The following is a 19,133-nucleotide window of genomic DNA, read 5'->3' as shown; positions in this document are numbered from 1 at the left end:
TCAGAGTGATGCCTAGTTAATTATAATGTTGGTGAAAAAGCTAATGAACAGTCTGCCCATCTCATTTAAATATTGTTGTAGCACAGAAATATGGTGTTTATGGATAGAAATAAGGCTCCTCACTTTTATCTGTCCTTCAATTCCTGCAGATACCCCCGTAAATGTCCATCCCTGTGGCTTGTTAAATCACTTCTGAGGCAGCTTGGTCACTTTTGAATCGCTTTTCACAGTAATGCTCCACAAGAGATGGACTGAGTGTTGCATTATCCCTCCACGTCCGTTTTTCCAGCTCACTCAGAATAATGGCCTGAATTGGGCCGAGATAATTTCACTTTGTACCAACAAACAGCATAAAATGCCCGAAAAGAATAATTCTCTAATGGCAGTAATAAAAATCTCACCATGATAAACATAAAACCTTCGGTAACACTTTATGGAAATAAAGTATTACCAAACCTTCCATAGAGGATCATCTCTTTTCTGTCTAAAAGAATCCTGTGCTGCAGCAAATGTAATGCTTGTTACACCCTTAACTGCAAGACAATTCAACTTTGAAAATTAAGAACAATTATTTCAACTGGGATCATGTCCCATTATCATGCAAATTACAACTGAAAAATCACTATTGTCACATAAAGATAGAGGAAAAGAAATCCATTTGATGAATAAGTGAATCAGCACAGAAGCATAAGCGATAAATAAACACAAGTAGGATTTAAATCAATACTTTGTGAGTCCAGAAAACAGTTTGTAAACATATTGTGATAAAATGCATTCTGCACGAGAACACCAAATGAAAAGATTCTTATAACACCTACAGTAGGAGAATCAATGACAAGCCTGACAAATTATTCATCGATTAAATCTAAAAGTGGTCCAGATAGAATTTAAACATACAGGGGAAGAGCTGACATAAATCACAACAATAGATAAAATAAAAACAAGGAAACCAAATGCTTTTGCTATTATTCTGCCTTTTTTCCCACTATGAAGACCAAATATCACATTTTATGACAGAAAACTTGATCTGAAAGTGGGCAACTTCTGTGAAAGTGAAAACTTTTACTTAGGAGGGATTTCTTCACCATCTCTTTATGGGAAACCCTTTTTGCTCAACAAATATGAAACAATCTAAATCTGGTTTTAAAGTAAACACCAATACAAACTTTGCTGCTTTGACACAGTCTGTCCCAATACAGACGATTGAAGCGCTTTATATGGGCCGCTTTCATTGTATTGACTCTATAAAATCGATGCATACACCATCCTGTTATTGCGTTGGGGGTTCTACTAACTGTACTCAACCCTCATTTACAATCCTAACAGTGAAACAAATTTGACAAGCTGTTAACCAGTTCGACAAACCAGATTATCAAAAAAATGTTTTAGTAACTCACGAGTAGCCTATAGCTAGCAGGTTGAGCACAGGGCTGTTCCTGTAGTTTCCCTCTGAGAACTAAACATGTTCAAAAAGCTGCAAACTCCACAGTTACATTTAACACTGTGCGCTTCTTGGTGGTTTAAACATCCCTGTATTACTCCTTCTACCTCATGAACTCGTCTGCTGCGACGCTTCAACAACGACGCAACAAACACAAATAGTATGTATATAGACAATATAGTTCTAATGGTAATTTTCTTTCCAACCAACTAATGCATTATTGCATTTGATCCATCCAAGTTTTGATCCGTTACTCAGATGTGGGTGTTTCATGGCAACGTAGAAAATAACATTTCCATATTTACTCTAGAGGAGCTACTATACAATGCTACTATAGATCAATAACTTATTTTTGCTTGTGTTTGATGCACAATATAACTCAAAGGTCCTTGAGATCTACTGTTCTGCAGCTTTAAGATGTAGGCCTGCTCCAACGCACCTGAATCAAATGAATAACCCGTTACCAGGGCTTTGTCAAGCTTGCTGACATGCTGAAGAGGTAATTAAATCGTTTGAATTGAGTTTGTTAGAGTAGGGATGCATCTAAAACCTGCAGGATAATAGCTTGCGAGGACTAGTGTTAGACACCCCTCTTGTAAGTGCTTGAAAATAAGTCCAATCCACTCAATGCAAAAGTGACACATATGTTTTAAAACACTAACTGATCTTTTGATTGGCACGCAGTGAGCTTGTTTTTAACCAAATGATCAAAGTGATGCGTGAACGCACTTTACAAGTAGATTTTTTGTTTTGTTTTTGTCCTTCGTCTCACTTCTTACCTTCACGCCACATTATGAATATATGTCTACAAACATTAATTTTAGCAACTTTATTCTTGCTTTTATAGCGGTGCACACATGATATTGCGCACAGTGGTGGCTGTAGACCAAATTTACCATGGGGGCCCAGAGTGGAGTCAATGTTATTTTTTCATGGGGGCACAGAACCAAAGAATGAAACAAAAAGGACAATATTACATCATTTAATATATCAAGTGAACAGCAAAGACAAAGAGTCACTTGCAGCTCTGTATTTGCAGGTTGCACATGTCTCTAAATCACATGTGTCAAACTCAAGGCCCGCGGGCCACATGTGGCCCGCCACGTCATTTTATGTGGCCCCCCCAGCGTTTTATAGGCCCATGATTGATTTAAAATAGGTTTTGAGCACAAATTGACTACAAACTACATCTCCCATAATGCATTCCGATTGTTACCAGCGAACAATCGGCTTCTCGCCACTAGAGAGCAGCAGAGTCACCTCAAGCTGCTTATTGATTTTCCCAGCGAATAAAACTGAGACATCGACAAGCTAACATCAAAACGTCCAAGAAAAGAAACATCGACTTACAAGTAAGACTGAATGAAGATGTGTGTGAGTTGGTGTCAGGGCGGGCTACTTTTTTGTTATCCGTTATCTTGACCGACGACGACGACGACAACAACAAAATCGGTCATGTACTATTTTTATCCGTGAAATTACAATCATATTAACATCGGCTATTTAGTCGTATTTTATGCATTTTATATAAAAATGTAGATAAATGTATCTACATTTTTCTCCGTAGTGACAAAATCCACTGACTGAGGCCCCAATAACTTTTAATAAATTAAATTAAACGACTTCACTTAAATTAGCATCACTTCACCTGCTGGGGTCTGAACAACTTCCTCCTGGTCCCCATCTGCAGAAAAATCTGAGCTAATTCATCAGTCAGTTGGATCTGTCTGATCCAAACAGATCAATTGATCGATTGAACTCTGTGAGTGTTTTACCCTGCGCGCGGTCCGGTGTGAGCTTTTACCAGGATTTATTTTTGCGTGGTTTTGCTTCTCCGAAACGGACAAATGTTTCGTCTGCAGCTCCTCCAGAACGCCGCTCTCCTGGGTAACATGCACCAAGAAGGCTCCATTTGTTAAATCCGCTGGATGAGTTACTTCCGCAGTGGTTGAGCAGCGGACTGCGCATGTTACAGTCTAATTAACTTCTGCATCGTCATTTATTTCCTCAAGATAAACCGCCGGCTCATCATATGGATTAACACAACGTTGCATTCTCTTTAGTTTTCTCTGGTCTGTAATGGAGACTTGAATTTAACGCGCCATTTCAACCAAAGGTTTTGAATGGGCTTCCTAACCAGACGCTCCAAAGCGTTATTAACAATATGAGGTGTTGTTTAATTTATTTTTAACATTGTATTTTCATACATTTATGCTAGGGCTGCCCAGGTCTAGTTTTCCAGAGCTACCATCTGAAATTTTAGATGCGTTTCTTCTCTAACTCACCTGGACCATTGACTCATTATAAGCCTCTACAGAACTGAATGAGGGAAGTCAACCTTTTGTCTGGGGTGTGTTTTAGCAGGGATGCATCTAAAAGTTGCAGTCTGGAGGACTGGACCTGGGAACTCCTGATTTGTACCGTCAATGTGGCCCATTGAGGGGCGCCAATATGCTGAAGTGGCCCTCGGTGAAATTGAGTTTGACACCCCTGCTCTAAATTATCAGATGAAAACTGTACAAACTATATTCTAGTTTATAGGTATAATCTTCTTAAAGTAACCCCTGTAACTCAGAAACGTTTTATTTTTATTTTTCTTTTATTCTAATCTGTATCTTTGTAAAGACTAAGATTCTTTTTGTAACAAAGACATTTTTACTCTACTAAACAACATTTGCGTTTTTTTTTCAGTTTTCCATTAACAGTTAAATAAGCATTTTCTAACAGTGGCTATTTCCTATTTTGCCAGCCATTATTTAGATATGAATTATTGAAGGGCACTCAAAACCCACGCTGTGGGAACTGTGTAATCATGCACCCAAAATTCCTCAAATTATTCCCACTCACGCAGCTTTTCAGCACAACCAGCTAACACGTGTTTAAAAATCAAGATTAATTGTGCTTTGTTAGTCAGTACATTTCTATTCTGAAATTATCCAGGGCTCGCATCTATGCCTGTTTACATGAACTTTGATTTGAATGTACGTCCAGACACAAAACAAGCGCGCCTGCATACTTTCTGCATTCATATAAACGAATGCAGATAAATAAGTTGCACAGCTGTCTCCTCATGTTTTCCACCAGAGGATATCAAACCACTACTCATGTATGCACAGACACATTTGGCATGCAGACAGGCCAAACGCTGCCGCATCCTGCCAAATGGGGACGAGAGATATGATTCGACTGTCGTGAGTGTGATCCAGAGCTGTCATCCAATTTCACCCACCTTCTGCTGCTGCAAAGCGACTCAGAACTGATGAATTGCCAAATGACCAGAGACACGGCTTTTAATGGTTTATTCATTCTTTGTGACATCTGTGACTTTTATTCCCCTGAATTTACTAGGGCCATATCTTTTTTTATTTATTTATTTATTCTTATTACTTTGCTTCATTTACAAGTTTAATATACCAGTGCAATCGTTATGAGTCGAGTGGTTATTTAAGGAAATAGTGTTTACCATAAATTCACAGCATATTTCCCCCATTGGCTATGTCTGCCAAAAGTTATCCTCGATTGCCTCTTAAAGCGTTTGATAAGCACTGCTAATTATTAGCGGGTCATGACAAACAGAATTCCTGTAAAAAAGAAAAAAGAAAAAAAGAAAAAAAAAAGTTTGTTTTTATATTTGATTTGTCCCTAAGCACAGAGTAAATGTTGAAAACACAGACTGAATTTAAATCAGCTCCTCACTCACAAGCTGTAATATCTCTGAGAGAAAAATTTATGGGCTTTATCTTTGTTGCAGTAGAAGAACAACCATCGTCACGGCCTGAAGTAAACAACAAATCCTCTGTGCTGATGGACTTCAGCAATTGTTTGTACGACAGGGCTATATTTGCGATTTACGCACAGCGGGATGAGAGTAAATTAATTATAAAGCAACTTCCACTCTTGCAAGCATACCTTGTAAAATGTGCAAAAACAGATTTTGAATAAATCTATTTGTTACTGCAGAAGCAAAATATCACACTGAAAATGCATTTATTCGGTAGACAAAACATCCAAGAAGAGATATTTCTTTTTTACATATTATCTGTGCCACCTTTTGAGACACCCCAAACAATTCCTGCTAACATAAATGGATCTCAAGCTCTTTTCTTTTTTAGATTTATACTTTACTTTTCAAGTAGAGAGTCTAGGAGCACTTAATAGATAATCCTTAGCTTTCTGTTACTCAGATATAAATATAATGCAATGTAACGGTCCGTCTCTTAGCCACTTTTAAAAAGAGGAAAGACAAAAAACATTCAAGTTGAGTAAATGTGTGTTGATTTTTGCAAATTTGATCATGGCTGCTCTTTAAACTACTTTAGAACCTTTAGGAAGCACTTGGAAATGTTCACCTTGCCATCATAATGTTTTAGGAAGATGGAAAAGCATCAAAGCCCATTGATGTAGATCCCAAATGAAACATTTTCAGTTGAAAAATTCAACAGTGCTGATTATATAAACATGGAGTAGATTCATATGAAAGTAGCTCTGATGCATTGTTTTTCAAGTTTCTCATGGAAAGTTGTTTTTGTTTTTATTTAAATGTTTGCCAATACCAAAATCTGGTGTTGTGTAGATTTTAATGGATTTAAGAATTTAAAGCAGTGCAAAGAATAAATGATGCCAGTAGTTCTCATTTTGACATTTCCAAACTTTTGAATTGTGGGTTGTTTTCATACTGGTTTGGTTCTAATGTTTTGAACCAATTATATTCTTAAACCCTCCTTAAACCATCTTCATGAGGATTCAGCAAATTACAGTCATGAAAAATGTAAAAACCCTGCATCAAATTACATTAAATGTAACTACAGTAAATTCAGGTCAGAAGGATTGTGGTGTCCTTTTCAGAAGAACCTTCGATCCTTAAAGATATTTTCCATAACAGGTTAGATTTTATGGTGAAGACTACCTCCAACTATAAGAGACAGCTGCACATTTTCTGGTTTTAAAAACAGGTGTGAAAGGACATTAATTGTCCTTTCACACCTGTCTGCACCAAACCCACATACATCCAACATAAATTATCCAAGTTTCTGTGGTACTGTTTCTGGCTTGTTAGAAAAAGTAAAAAACACATTTACAGTGTTTTTTTTATTATTCTCAAACAAATAATGAACTTGTACATGTATTTAGTTGTAAAAACTGTAGTGACTGGAATATCAGATCATGTATGTTTGCTAGCCCTACGCATTTATATGCTCTTTATAAAAGTACGTTAGATTGCACAACATACACTCAACTTGTATTTGGGATGGTCATTTTCAGACATCCCATAAGTAATCTCATTGATTTCAAATAATTGTATTGACAGGGAGGAGCTGTGCAGTTATCTGTTTAAAACTCAGGAAGCGCCATGAGTCACCAGTGTTTATTTTATCTCATTTTGAAATTAAATCTCAATCTAAAGTGTCTGCTGTGTGAGGTGGGAGAAATTTAATTTCAAAAGGTTTATCGTCTTCTGTCACTGATCTCCGTTCATCTGAACATAATTCATAAGTCCTGTAAATGCTTGTGTAAAAAGATTGAGACGTTAATCACATTGCTGTTGTTATTTGTGGCTCTGGTCATCCAAGCCGGGCTTTATAGGCCATTTGAACAGCTCTAAGAACAACAGATATTGATCACAATTAATGCCAACATGTGAGCAGCTGGCCACCAGTAATGGTGTTTACAAGTTGCTAAGAACGTGATAGCATGTGGTGATAAAGTTTTATGGGATTTAGGAAAGCTGCATCTACAGAAGACATTTAAAGATACTCAGTGTCTTTAGCCATTTAGATTTTACTAAATACCAAAGGGTCAGTTAGGGTCAGTTAGTATTTATCTTGATTAAAAAAAGCAAAGCTACTTGATATTAATGAAAGTGCGACCAAATATTTAGCAAATCTAGAAAATGAAAACAAGACAACAATAAAAAAGGCATTTGTTTGTGCTTGTTCTTTGACTTAAACGACTAGGACCGATACAGATGAGGAAAATCTAAGCTTTATGCAGGCTGTAATTTTATGTCAACTTTCTAAAATGTTACTAAAATGTCAATAGATTGTTGCAAACAAAATATCCAAATGGTTTTCTTCAATGATTGAACATGCTATACATGGTTTAAAAAAAAACACACACACACACACACACACACACAACAAAGTGATTGAAGTATATACGAGAACGTTGTCAACATTGTCATCGCAATACTTCCCAATATCTGGATCACAAGATTTTCAAATACATATTTCACCCCTTGGTAACACTTTATTTGAAGGGGGGTGAATAAGACTGACATGACACTTTCATAAACATGACATAACTCCTGTCATGAACATCAATAAGCCTTCATGAATATTTATGACTGTTGTCATAAAGCGTCGTTCGGTAAATAATGACACTTTTAATACAAAGTTGACATTATTCAAAATGTCTTTGTTATGACAACTTGACATTAACCAATAAATCATTACTGTTCAAACTTTACCTTTAATAACATAAAGTTACCTAATTTTTAAGGTGCAATCAATAATACTTTTATAACAAATTTATATCAGTAATGATTTCTTGGTTAATGTCAAGTTGTCATAACAAAGACCTTTTGAATAATGTCAGCTTTGTATTAAAAGTGTCATAATTTACTGAATGACGCTTTATGACAACAGTCATAAATATTCATGAAGGCTCATTCATGTTCATGAATATTTATGTTTATGACAGTGTCATGTCAGTCTTATTCACCCCCCCTTCAAATAAAGTGTTACCCCACCCCTTTATTGCAAAGATGTGGGTTTCTTTGACTGTGAGCTGATTAGATGTTTAAACGAGGATGCTGGAAGAGCACAACCAAACTGCATTCAACATTGTATATGTTTAGAGATGAAAAAAACAAAAAATCCCCATGATGCTCCTAAACTGTAATGATGAATATGTTTATTTCCTGATTACATGGCGATTTCATTCAACTCTGCTTATTTATGCATCTGAGTTTTTATTGCCCTGATATACAAGGCAATTTATCTCCCCTGATGGCTGCCGGAGTCATCAATCAAACACAAAGATGAATAGTGGAGTAGAGAGTGACTTCATGGCAGGTATGAAAAGTACAGCAAATAAAATGAGTAAAAGATATAAAACTGCATGTTTTTCTGTTGGTGGAGGAACAAATCACTGAAGTGTTTAATAAAATATTCTTGTGCAACTTTATCAAAAATCTATCCAGTATTGATCAGTTGTACTCCTTGTACAGTTGTTTTCTAACCAGATTTGAAAATGAGCGATGGATTTCAAAATGTGACATATGTGATAAATACCGATCTATGCCTAATCTATTAACACAGCAGACGACTCTTGCTGATAATTTTATATTCCATCGCAAAGTAGATTCCTAGACATGTTAATCAAAGAAGCAGTAATGGGTTTAGAAGAGGAGGAGGAGAGAGTTATCAAACTGCTTTGACTGAACTACATGTGACAGTTTGTGATGCCAGATCAGAGGGGATCAAAGTTCAGCGTCAGGCTTCCCATTCCCTAAGAACTCCTCTCACCTCATCCCTTTCATCCCCACTTCAGTAACACAAAGATGGCATTGCTGGCAGGGGGTCCACTGAAGTCCTGCACAACAGATTCTTGAAGGCTTTGAAGATTTTTAGGGGAGTCCTAACAAAATCCAAACCACTGAAAAACCCATTTGTCTCGCAATGTTTCAGGTCATTAAATCATTCTGAGCTTCCCATTGTTTCAGTCAATAACAGGCACCGTAGGCTGCAGCACGAACTTTGTCAGCAAATCCTCCTAATGTGGCCATTGAGTTTCCATCTAAAGCAGTTCCTTTACTTTGATTCAGCTTATTTTTACCCTTCAAAACTGGCACATTTACTCTGAATATCTGAACATACAACAACAAACAACCCATGCAACTTAAACATTAAATACAGACAGAAAAAAACAACATCCCTCCGTCTTGCTCTAGTTGTCTTCAACTGCAGCGACATCTGCACATTCACACTGCTGATTAATAGATGCACTGAAAGTGGCTGTCTGACAACTCTCGTCTGTCAGGTATCTCTTGAGACGTAAAGTGGTGCTTGAACTATTTCCAATTCTGAACCTAGATAAGGATCCTTAAGTATTCTTCAAACTTGACTCAGGTGCCATCTAGGAGAGGGAAATCTAGAGTGAGTGGATTCCTTCGTTTATTTAAAGAGAAACAACATGGTGGGACATTTACAATTAATAAATGTTGCAACAAAACTCCTTCTGTCATTTAAGAGCATCGGTAGTAGTAGAACGGTAAAGAAAATAATCAGGTGGTTGGTTTGTCGTGTTCTGCTAGATCACAAGCATTCTTCATCCATATATAAAGTCATCCTGCCCCCTAACCAGATTTTTCCTTTGATCAATTTCAAGTTCAATATTCTACACCAGTGTTTCTCAGTTCTGGTCCTCGGAACATGCATACTTTAGATGTGTCTCTGTTCCAGGACACCTTGTTCAAATGATTGCTTGACCTCCCCTGCATGCCATTAATCGCTGCAGGAGCATGTTAATCACCCACTTAGTCAAGTCAGGTGTGTGGCAGAAGGGGAACATCTAAAACATCCAGGGCAGTGGTCCCCGAGGACCGGAATTGACAAACACCGTTCCACACTAATTGACATCGCACTACTTAGAGATCTTCTCAGAAGCAGCCAGTCTTGTTTTCAACTCCACATGGCTCGCTGAGATTTTAGCTGCAAGTGTTCTGGACTATTTTCTACCAGCTTAGTAATATTTGCCCTTTTTCTTCATTTCAAAATATCTCAAACTTGTCAAATTGGATTAAGACCCGTGGAGAACAATATTCAACTCTTGGCACTAGTTCTCTGTAGGATTTCGGCGTGGATTTGACTGGGCCATTATAACACATGAATATGCTTTGATCTAAACCGTGGGTGTCCAGCTGCCTTCAACCCTAATTCTACTGCTTCCTCAGCATGTCAAAGGCCTGCTAATGAAACATCATTTGATTCAGGTGTGCTTAACCAGGGAAAGAATTAAAACGCCATCATACCAGCCCTTTGAGGACTGATTTCAAACACCACTGACCTAAACTATTCTATTGCAGTTTTGACTTGATGCTTAGAGTCATTCCGCTAATCATTTGAACCTCCACCCCAGTTTCAGTTCCTACTCTGCCTCCAACAGCTTTTCTTGAGGTCCATTTAGCTTTTTTCCATCTTCCCATCAACTCTGACCAGGTTCTCTGCTCTTGCTGAGAAAAATGCATCTGACGTCACCACGTATTACTGTGGAGATGGTGTGATCAGAAAAAAACAACAAAAAAAACCCAGAATGTTAGGTCGTATTTGTAGAGAGCATGACACAGAATCTCTTGTCAGAATTAACCAACCGAGATGGGGCCCACAGTAACTCTGCAGCTCCAGAGTTACTGCGGGCTCTTGGTTGCTAGTGCTGTCCTTGATGGTCTTCCAGACTTACAATTTTGGATAACAGATTAAAAAGTGCTGCACTGAGATGCTAAAAGTGTGGGATATTCCTTTTCAACTATAAGATATTAATTTACAATAGAAGCAAAATACAAACTAAAAGATCAAATATCCTGTTGATCAAAACTCAAAGACAAAACGAAATCCAGGTTCTAGAAAGAAAGAACTGAAGGCTGTACACATGAACCCTTAGCAGTAGTTATGCAACAGCAATGCCTCCACTTAGAAATAAGGTGGATTTAACGCGTCTCCAGGAGACTGCCATGAGCACCTGCCTTTTAACCTCTAAAAACCTCTTTTATTCTACCACTGAGCCTCATTACTGACGAACAGCACTACCAGCTGAGCGAGGCAGATGTTCTATTGTGGAGCACGGCAGCTCCTCAAGTGGCCAACATCCATCTGAAGGCGCGAATGCGCTGCAGCTGGCAGCCGCAGATGAGCCAGGACAATCCATCAGAACAAGGAAAATCGAAGTGATGAAGACGCCGTATGGGAAGCGTTTTGCTAAACAGAAAACAGCGATGATCTGCCCTGCTGCTGTTCTCCGCAGGGGAAAGACAACATTGTGGGAAAAGCAGCTGAAAATATCTGACAGCTTCTGACGGCACTGATATTATTACTGACACAGAGAGGCACAGACGTTTGCCAGGAATTTCCATAACAAATCGGGTTTTGCCCCATAGCCCCTGCAGCTAAAGGCGGCTAATGGAAGCGCAGGGTGATGGGAGAGAGAAAGGGGGCAGCTGGTGGCAAATGTCCAGTCAGTCTTTGTTGGCTTTTGTAGCTGCTGACAAATGCCAGCAGACAGCAGATGCTGTGGGGAGAGCAAAGATCTATTGCTGCAGCCTGAAGCCATGTTCACCATGCCATGTTGCTGTGAACTGACTCTCGTTTATTCAGCCTCTGATGCTGTTCTGTCATGCAGTGCAACTCCAGTCACTCATACAGAAAACATCGCAGTACAATCACGCTATAGAAACTAAATGTTTCGACGTGTCCATGAAGCCAGAACACGGTGTAATCAAATCCATTACATAGAGAACAACAAAAAAATATAGCATATAAAATGGTTCTTGAGTGTTCGATCAGCATTTAATTTGCCCCAGCAAGCTGTGCCATGATTTGCATTAGCATTTGCAGTCATCTGGCTTTTACAGCCCAGATGTGCTCCAGCCACATTACACTCGCCTCACTGATCGCAGAGAAGCTCTCCTTCTGATTTGCCAGCATACCAGAGACAAGGGGTCAGCAAAGTCATCGAATGTAAAAAGACAAAAAGAAAACTGTGGCAGGCCAGGCACATCCCAGCATGAGTTATTTCAAGACACTCTTCTCCAGTTGATTAACTCCACTAAGTCCACCCCTTAAACCGTTACCACAAGCTGCTGCAGCAACATGAGAGAGCCAGAGTCCAGACAGGCAGCTTGGAGCTTGCTGATCTGTCAGGGAAGTCAATTCGAGCCAAAATCTGATGAGAGCAATTCTAAAGTAGCAACATCAGGTTTATATGCACCCATTGGCTTCCTCTGGATGTCAATCCATACTTTACCTTATTTTATTAACATATTAAATGTTGGGATCTTTTCTCCATGATTTGTAAACCCAAGTAATCTAATGTTAATATTAGGGTTGATTTATTTTTCTTTTATTATGTTTTTTTTTTTTTTTTTTTACAATAGTAAACGCACTACCTTAAAAATATGTATCTCCTTCAAGAATTGTTCAATTTTTGCTAATCTTTTGCAACTTTATTGTTTAAGATTATAAAACATGTGCTGATATCATACTTTTTAGATGAATAAAAACTTTAGACATTTTATCCATTAAAGTAAGAAAGGGATCCAAACCAATCTAGTTGCCTGCAAAAAGATAATTGACATCCTTGTTAAATCATGAACTTCAGTTTCACAAGCCACACCCAGGTCAGATTATTGGAACCAATTTAATAGGACCTGTCTGACAATATGAAGTAGGCTTAAAAATCTCAAAAAGCGACTCATCGCGCTCTAATTTGAACAAATGAAAAACAGACATTGAAGAGACTTCAGTGAAGGCTACTGTTCACCGCTCAACAATAAGAAAGAGCTAAAGTGGAACCATTAAGCTTTTGTTACAACTGGAGAGCGAGGGAAAAAAATAAGCTAAATTAGCTACTTTGGCTAAATTCAGTTCATTGAATAGTTTGGAGGAAATAAAACAAACTATGCAAATTGAATGGGAAGAAGTAGAAAGTATTTTTTTTTAAACCTAGATTTCTAACAACAAAAGGTAAATGCATTTTTGGAAGACAATTTGAGAAAAACGTTTCGTTTGAAGAAGACGTTAAGTCTTTCTTCATTGTAAGCTTGGGACTGCTAACTGCTACGGTCTTGATGTCTGTAATCACAGAAATCTTCACACAATTTCTTTTTTTTTCTATCTTTTGAGAGGGTGGCTAAACTGAGGGGTTAGGCAGGATACAGAGCTCCAGAGTACTTTAACAAGGAAACTTTGCAAATTCAGATTCAAATGACTAGCACAGTAAAAAAAAAAAAAAAAAAAGATTGTGAAAACTGGTTTTCTAAAAGCAAATGACTTATTCCCTGAATCTGTTACTCTTTTAAAAGCAGAAAGAAGCAAAGAAATCTCACGGTTGGCCGAGAACAGTGGCGTTTCTTTAATCATTGGTTCTCTGCTATAACATTAAGTCGAGTGTATCTTTAGAAACACAAGGCTTATCTGAAAAAGACCCAACAAAATAATTGCTTCTGTCAAGAAAAATTAATACTGTAAAATTCTGCGCAATATATTACATTTTTAGTGCAGTATTAGTGTGTGTAGTATTTATATTGAAAAAAGGACTATTAAAAATAATTGTTGGCTTATATATTCAAAGGGCTATGATTTCAAATTGTAGATGCCAACATAACATTTAGTCAGAGTCTAAAATGTTCACACTGGTCACAAATTATGATATTACAATGATGATATCGCGACTGATATCGTCATCACAATATTTACCGATAGTATTGGCAAGGCAGGATGACGGGGGGACAAATGGGACTCCTGTCCTGGGCCCTGCGTGGAGCGGGATTCAAATCCAAAAAACATGGTTTGGCCACAACGTTTTAGTAAAGTTCAAAATGCTTGGTATGCTACAGGCAAAGACAGAAAAACACAGCTTCAATCTGTCGCTCTGCTATAGGTCAGGCAGCTGCTGCATCATTTTGATGAATAAAAGGACTGTGGCTGTCACCAGAGGATCAAGCCTCAAGTTGCAGGTAGAGCTCAGCAGCTGGACCTCTCTCATCTATGTGTCCTTTGCTCTTATGGCAGTAAAAAACTGAGTTATTTCTGTCAGAGATCTGATGCATGTTTTTTAGTGGAAACCCAGGACAGACAGGGAATGGGTAAAAAAACAAAAACAAACAAACAAACAAACAAACAAACAAACAAACAAACAAACAAACAAACGGCTTGGTAGATGGTAGAGGCTGTGCTTTTTCATATCTTACGCTAGATCAATAGACCGAGATACAAAAGAAGATACTTTTTTTTTCCCCACACCTCTGGCCCCAAATCAAAATACTGTTGAGAAACTGACATTTAATTATTTATCTGTAAAAACCACTACATGAGTTTCCTGCACAAGCATTCTACACACAACCACCTGATTAATAAACAGTTTAAGATAAGGTGCTGCAACTTTGCAACTCGTTTTATTATATTAAGTCTTAAAATAATTGCCAGGTTTCATTTATTAACTGAATTTGTAACACTATCAATGCTGCTCAGACTGTCTAAAAGGAGATAAAGTGCAAATAATTCACTCTGATGTGCACTTTTAGTCTACACACAGAAACATGCAAAACATTTTTAAGCTGTAAGCACTGGTTATTGGCTTAGTCAGTTCATTCTTTTTCACAAGGCATTTAACTTTTCAGCATTTGTGTAAAATTTGCAACAATATCTCTTTTGTTTTAGCAAATCAGAAGAGATGAAAATTGCCTAATATTTTGAATGCTTAATAAAACCAAGAGCTTTGCAGACTTTGTCATATTCCTTGCTCTTTTTTTGTACCTGCCATCATTTGCTTTAATCTCCACTGCCACTTTTGCCGTTTTTCTTTTCACTGCCTCAACCTTCATCTTTCCTCATCCATCAGCTATGTGCACTACTGATGTGCCGTTAATGTGGAACTGTATGAAGCCTGGTCCCTGTTTCAGAGAACAGGCTTTAATTCTGAAGAGAATGCAGATACTCTGAACAAACCTGTGATACTCAGAATATTCTGTTTTAGGACAGGTGGTATGACTCAGATAAACTCAATTTTGAGTTAAGTCAGTTAAAGGTGAGTGCAGGTATATTATTGTCAAGAAGTCATAAGTGAAAGGCAGATAGTTGGATCCGCCATGGAAACAGGAGGAAAAAAGGAACTCAAAGTGTGCATTTGTGCTTGTTGGGATTACATAAGACGACAACAAAAAAAACAATACTGTCACTGCTGCAAAATAGCAAGGTAGCATGGCAGAGATCAAGTTAGTGAATGAGTACAATATGACAGAGATTCACATGTGTTAGCACTGACAATCATGCTCGTCCATATGTTACAGCTGTGGTAATAAAAATAATTTACCACTGCAGGAAAACTGTACATCCAGTCATTGGTGGTGATTCTAACTATTGTGAGGAATGAGTTGTAGCATAGCAGAGAGTAAAGGAGGGGGAGGAGGAGTGATTGACAGCACTAAGACCCTCCTTCTGGCTCTGATTGGTTGTCTCTGAAATGAATCAGAGAGGTGCATTTAGAAATACTACAGAAAAAAGTGACTGGTCTGCTGCTGAGTTGCTCTGCAGGTTAAGACACCAGGAGCAGTTTAAATGATTTCAGCAAAGGAATCAAAAATAGTTATGTAATAAAAGAAATATTAAATGAGATTTAATTAATTGAATATATAAAATGGGATGTCAGCCACATCAACCGTGTCGCAAATATGAATTAATTTTCTACTTTTATGGATTCTCACGGAAGACTGTCTTCTTCCCGGATCAAGGCAAAGCTGTCAGCTGGCCTGATTATCACCATTACAAGATTTTCTGATATCATGAATCCCTGATAGTGCAATATCCGGAACATTACTGGTGAGTGATTTAAACGGGATACATTCACAAGAGAGCGATTGTTGCCTGTAGTTTAGCAGCATATTTTAGCTACACAGTTTCCATCATATACGCAGCCTTGTTTCTAATGAAGCTGTATGATTTCAAAAACAATTGCTGTACCATATTTTAGGCTATATTTAAATGTAAAATGATAGCTCCGAAAAATGTGCCAAGAACTCTGTCTAATGAATGCGTCTCATCTGCCCAGAACTGCATGCACTACCATGCTCATAACAGCTGCAGGAATATTTATGCATAATGCAACATTCTACTGACATAATTTCTGTTTTCAAAATATGGCCATGATTAAAACTGGCAACAAGAAAGTCACCCTGATACATAAGTAAAGCAGCGCAAGTCACAAGTGACTCATGTCCTGTCTTACATCACATACTCAAAATATGGTAATGGTGACTCAGTTGTAGCCTTCGCTTCCTCACTTTCCTTCTTGAAATGTCATCCTTACATAAAAATATTATATCAGCACTTATGGAAACAAAAATGTAGGCCATATAAAAGACACTTCCTCCATCTACCTATGATTCCTTGCTGCACCTCTGGCTTGCAGCTCAGGATTTGAGCTGCAGCGCCAACTTGTGCACCGATATATGCGACATAACTGTTGATGACATCGTTTGGATTTTAGTCTGAAAGCAGGCACCAAAAAGGAGAGTCGAAAATCCAAGACAAAGGAGGAGACTTTACAAGTGGTCTCAACAGCAGGACCATTCCTCATTATTATTCTAATCAAAAGGGCAAACAGATATTTCGTTTATCCAGCATTTTCTGAAAGGATACTACCTTTCCATTCTCAGTACAGCATCAGTTTAAAACTTTTAAAACTACGTTTTTGCCTGAGGGAAAAGAAAACATATTTTTAAAAAGTGCTTATTATTGATGATGTTGTGCATCTGTAAGGATAAGCTGCTTTTATACAGCTGAATTCCCAAAGGTGCTCTCATTCTCATATTTTGTTTTTTAGATGTCAGAATGAAAATATATTCCTAAACTGTGGCTGAGAAGTGGGCCCTCAAGCCTGAATTTTTAATCCCTTGTTCAATCTGGACAAAGATTAAACATGACAAGAGATGGAATTTATGAAAATGTGGATTCAATCAACATTTACTCACTCCCAACCAAAGGCACGCTCCTGTAGGACTCCAACGCAACCGGGCTTATAGGGTGCATTCACATCACCCCTGTTTAGTCTGCTTTGGTCAAACTTTAGTTCGTTTGTCTTTAAGGTCCGGTTCGTTCGGGGAGGTGCGAATGCATAAAACTCTAATGCAGGCCAAATAAGCAAAGTCTGGTACAATTAAAAACCTAGGACTCGGTTTGGCTGAAGGGAAATCTGGTGCGGTTTGAATGTATAGGTGGATGCAAGCGGAGCAGAGAACGCTCCACAAGCAGGACGCTGACTGTAGCTCAGGGCTTTCTGGTCAATATATCACACTCCGCTCTGTGGGTTAGCAGAGGTGTTGTGTTGGTTGTCACGGTAACGGGTCTGTGTGTGTGTGTGTGTGTGTGTGTGTGTAGACTAAAGCTGACACAGAAAGCAAGAAAAGGCAGAATATAAGTGATTTAAAATTGTTTCACACCTGTTTATCGGCATTATATTCCCTTTGCTGTGGCGCACTGCAGCCACTGTCATTTTTAAGCCTTCAATAAACAACAAAAACTGGACTAATTGCCTCGTTTGTTATGAATACTGCCACGTTCTGCACACAATCATCAAATAGGATTAAATATTTCATAAAGCATAGGTGGCACGGTTTGTGAAATTTTAAACAACTTTTAACAGCAGCAGTTATGTAAAATTAAATTAAAATGAAAGAGAAATTTGCTTAGGCCTCTCTTGCATCTCGACATGAACTGATAGAAAACAAACTCTTTATAGATTTATATCCACGGAGAGTACATATTTCACATATCAGAACATCAGCAATTTTCTCAGCTTTAATTTATACCATATTTTATAGAAATCAAGTAAGAAATAAGGGCGCTATGACCATGTTTTGTGACAGATTCCTGCTACAATGCATATGCAAATTGCAACCCTTCCTCCTGTGACAGTTGGTGGTGGGCAGCATCAAGCCGTGGATTTGTTTTTCCATTGGCATTTGACAGGCAAACTGGTTAGGGATGATGCTAAGATACAGGACAATCCTGGACGAAAACCTGTTAGAAGCGAAAGACTTGAGACGGGAAGAATGAATGGTTTATATTAATGAAACATATATGTGTAAATGACCCAGTCAAAGTCCAGACCTACATCTAATTTAGGTGTGGATTTCCCTCCAATCCGACTGTGCTTGAACAATGTGCAAAATCTGAGCTTCTGAATGTTCAAAGTAAATTTTTCCAGGTGTGGTTTTCTACAGTGATATTCAATAAATTAGGATATACTCCCCAATGAATCTCACTAGTCAGATTAAAAGTACCTTTTGGAAACAGCAACCTTTAAGCAGGTATTAAAATAATTTCCAGTAAGCCCACATTTCTATTTTAAAAAAATAGTTTATTGGCCTGATTCTAACAAAATGTCGTGTTTGAAGTAACTACAACTGAAATATCATCATAATTAAAAGAAGTAAAAGCTTTCAAACATCCATATCTGTGTAATTGACTGAAATAATGTGCAATTATGTGTTTTGTTTATTGTGTTTCATTCAGTGATAAAATTTCAAAACTAAATGGGATTTTTAATAATATTCCAATTTACTGAATGGGTTTGTATTCTGCACCAGAATAGCAATTAATAGGTGCATTAACCAATACATTTGATAAGTGTTGGAGAAAGGATGCATCTCATCCCTGCATAAGACCAGCTCTTGAGGAGTGTATCTAGCCACCACTGATAAGATTAAATTGATGCTTTAACCTGAAAAACTTTATTTTTAACATCTTTCAGGGACTATAAAATCTTAAAGCCTCTTGCTCCATTATATTTTATTTAATGGAGTTCTTCGTCTTACGTATACTTGTGTTTAAACAAATCTATCACGGCTGCATAGTTGAACATTTTTATCTTTATAAAATATGGTACATATTTACACACATTTTCTCTGTTAGTTTCTATT

General features: G+C 37.7%; 1 protein-coding gene across 2 annotated transcripts in view; it reads right to left on the bottom strand.

The window, feature by feature from the left end:
* Window positions 1–19,133, bottom strand: part of alk (ALK receptor tyrosine kinase) — a 399,799-nt gene that overhangs the window by 211,247 nt on the left and 169,419 nt on the right. The gene's annotated exons all lie outside the window — the stretch shown is intronic.

The sequence above is a fragment of the Poecilia formosa genome, unplaced genomic scaffold (assembly GCF_000485575.1).
Source record: "Poecilia formosa unplaced genomic scaffold, Poecilia_formosa-5.1.2 Scaffold8, whole genome shotgun sequence".
NCBI classification, from domain to species: Eukaryota; Metazoa; Chordata; class Actinopteri; order Cyprinodontiformes; family Poeciliidae; genus Poecilia; species Poecilia formosa.
This window is presented reverse-complemented; position numbering and strand designations above follow the sequence as displayed.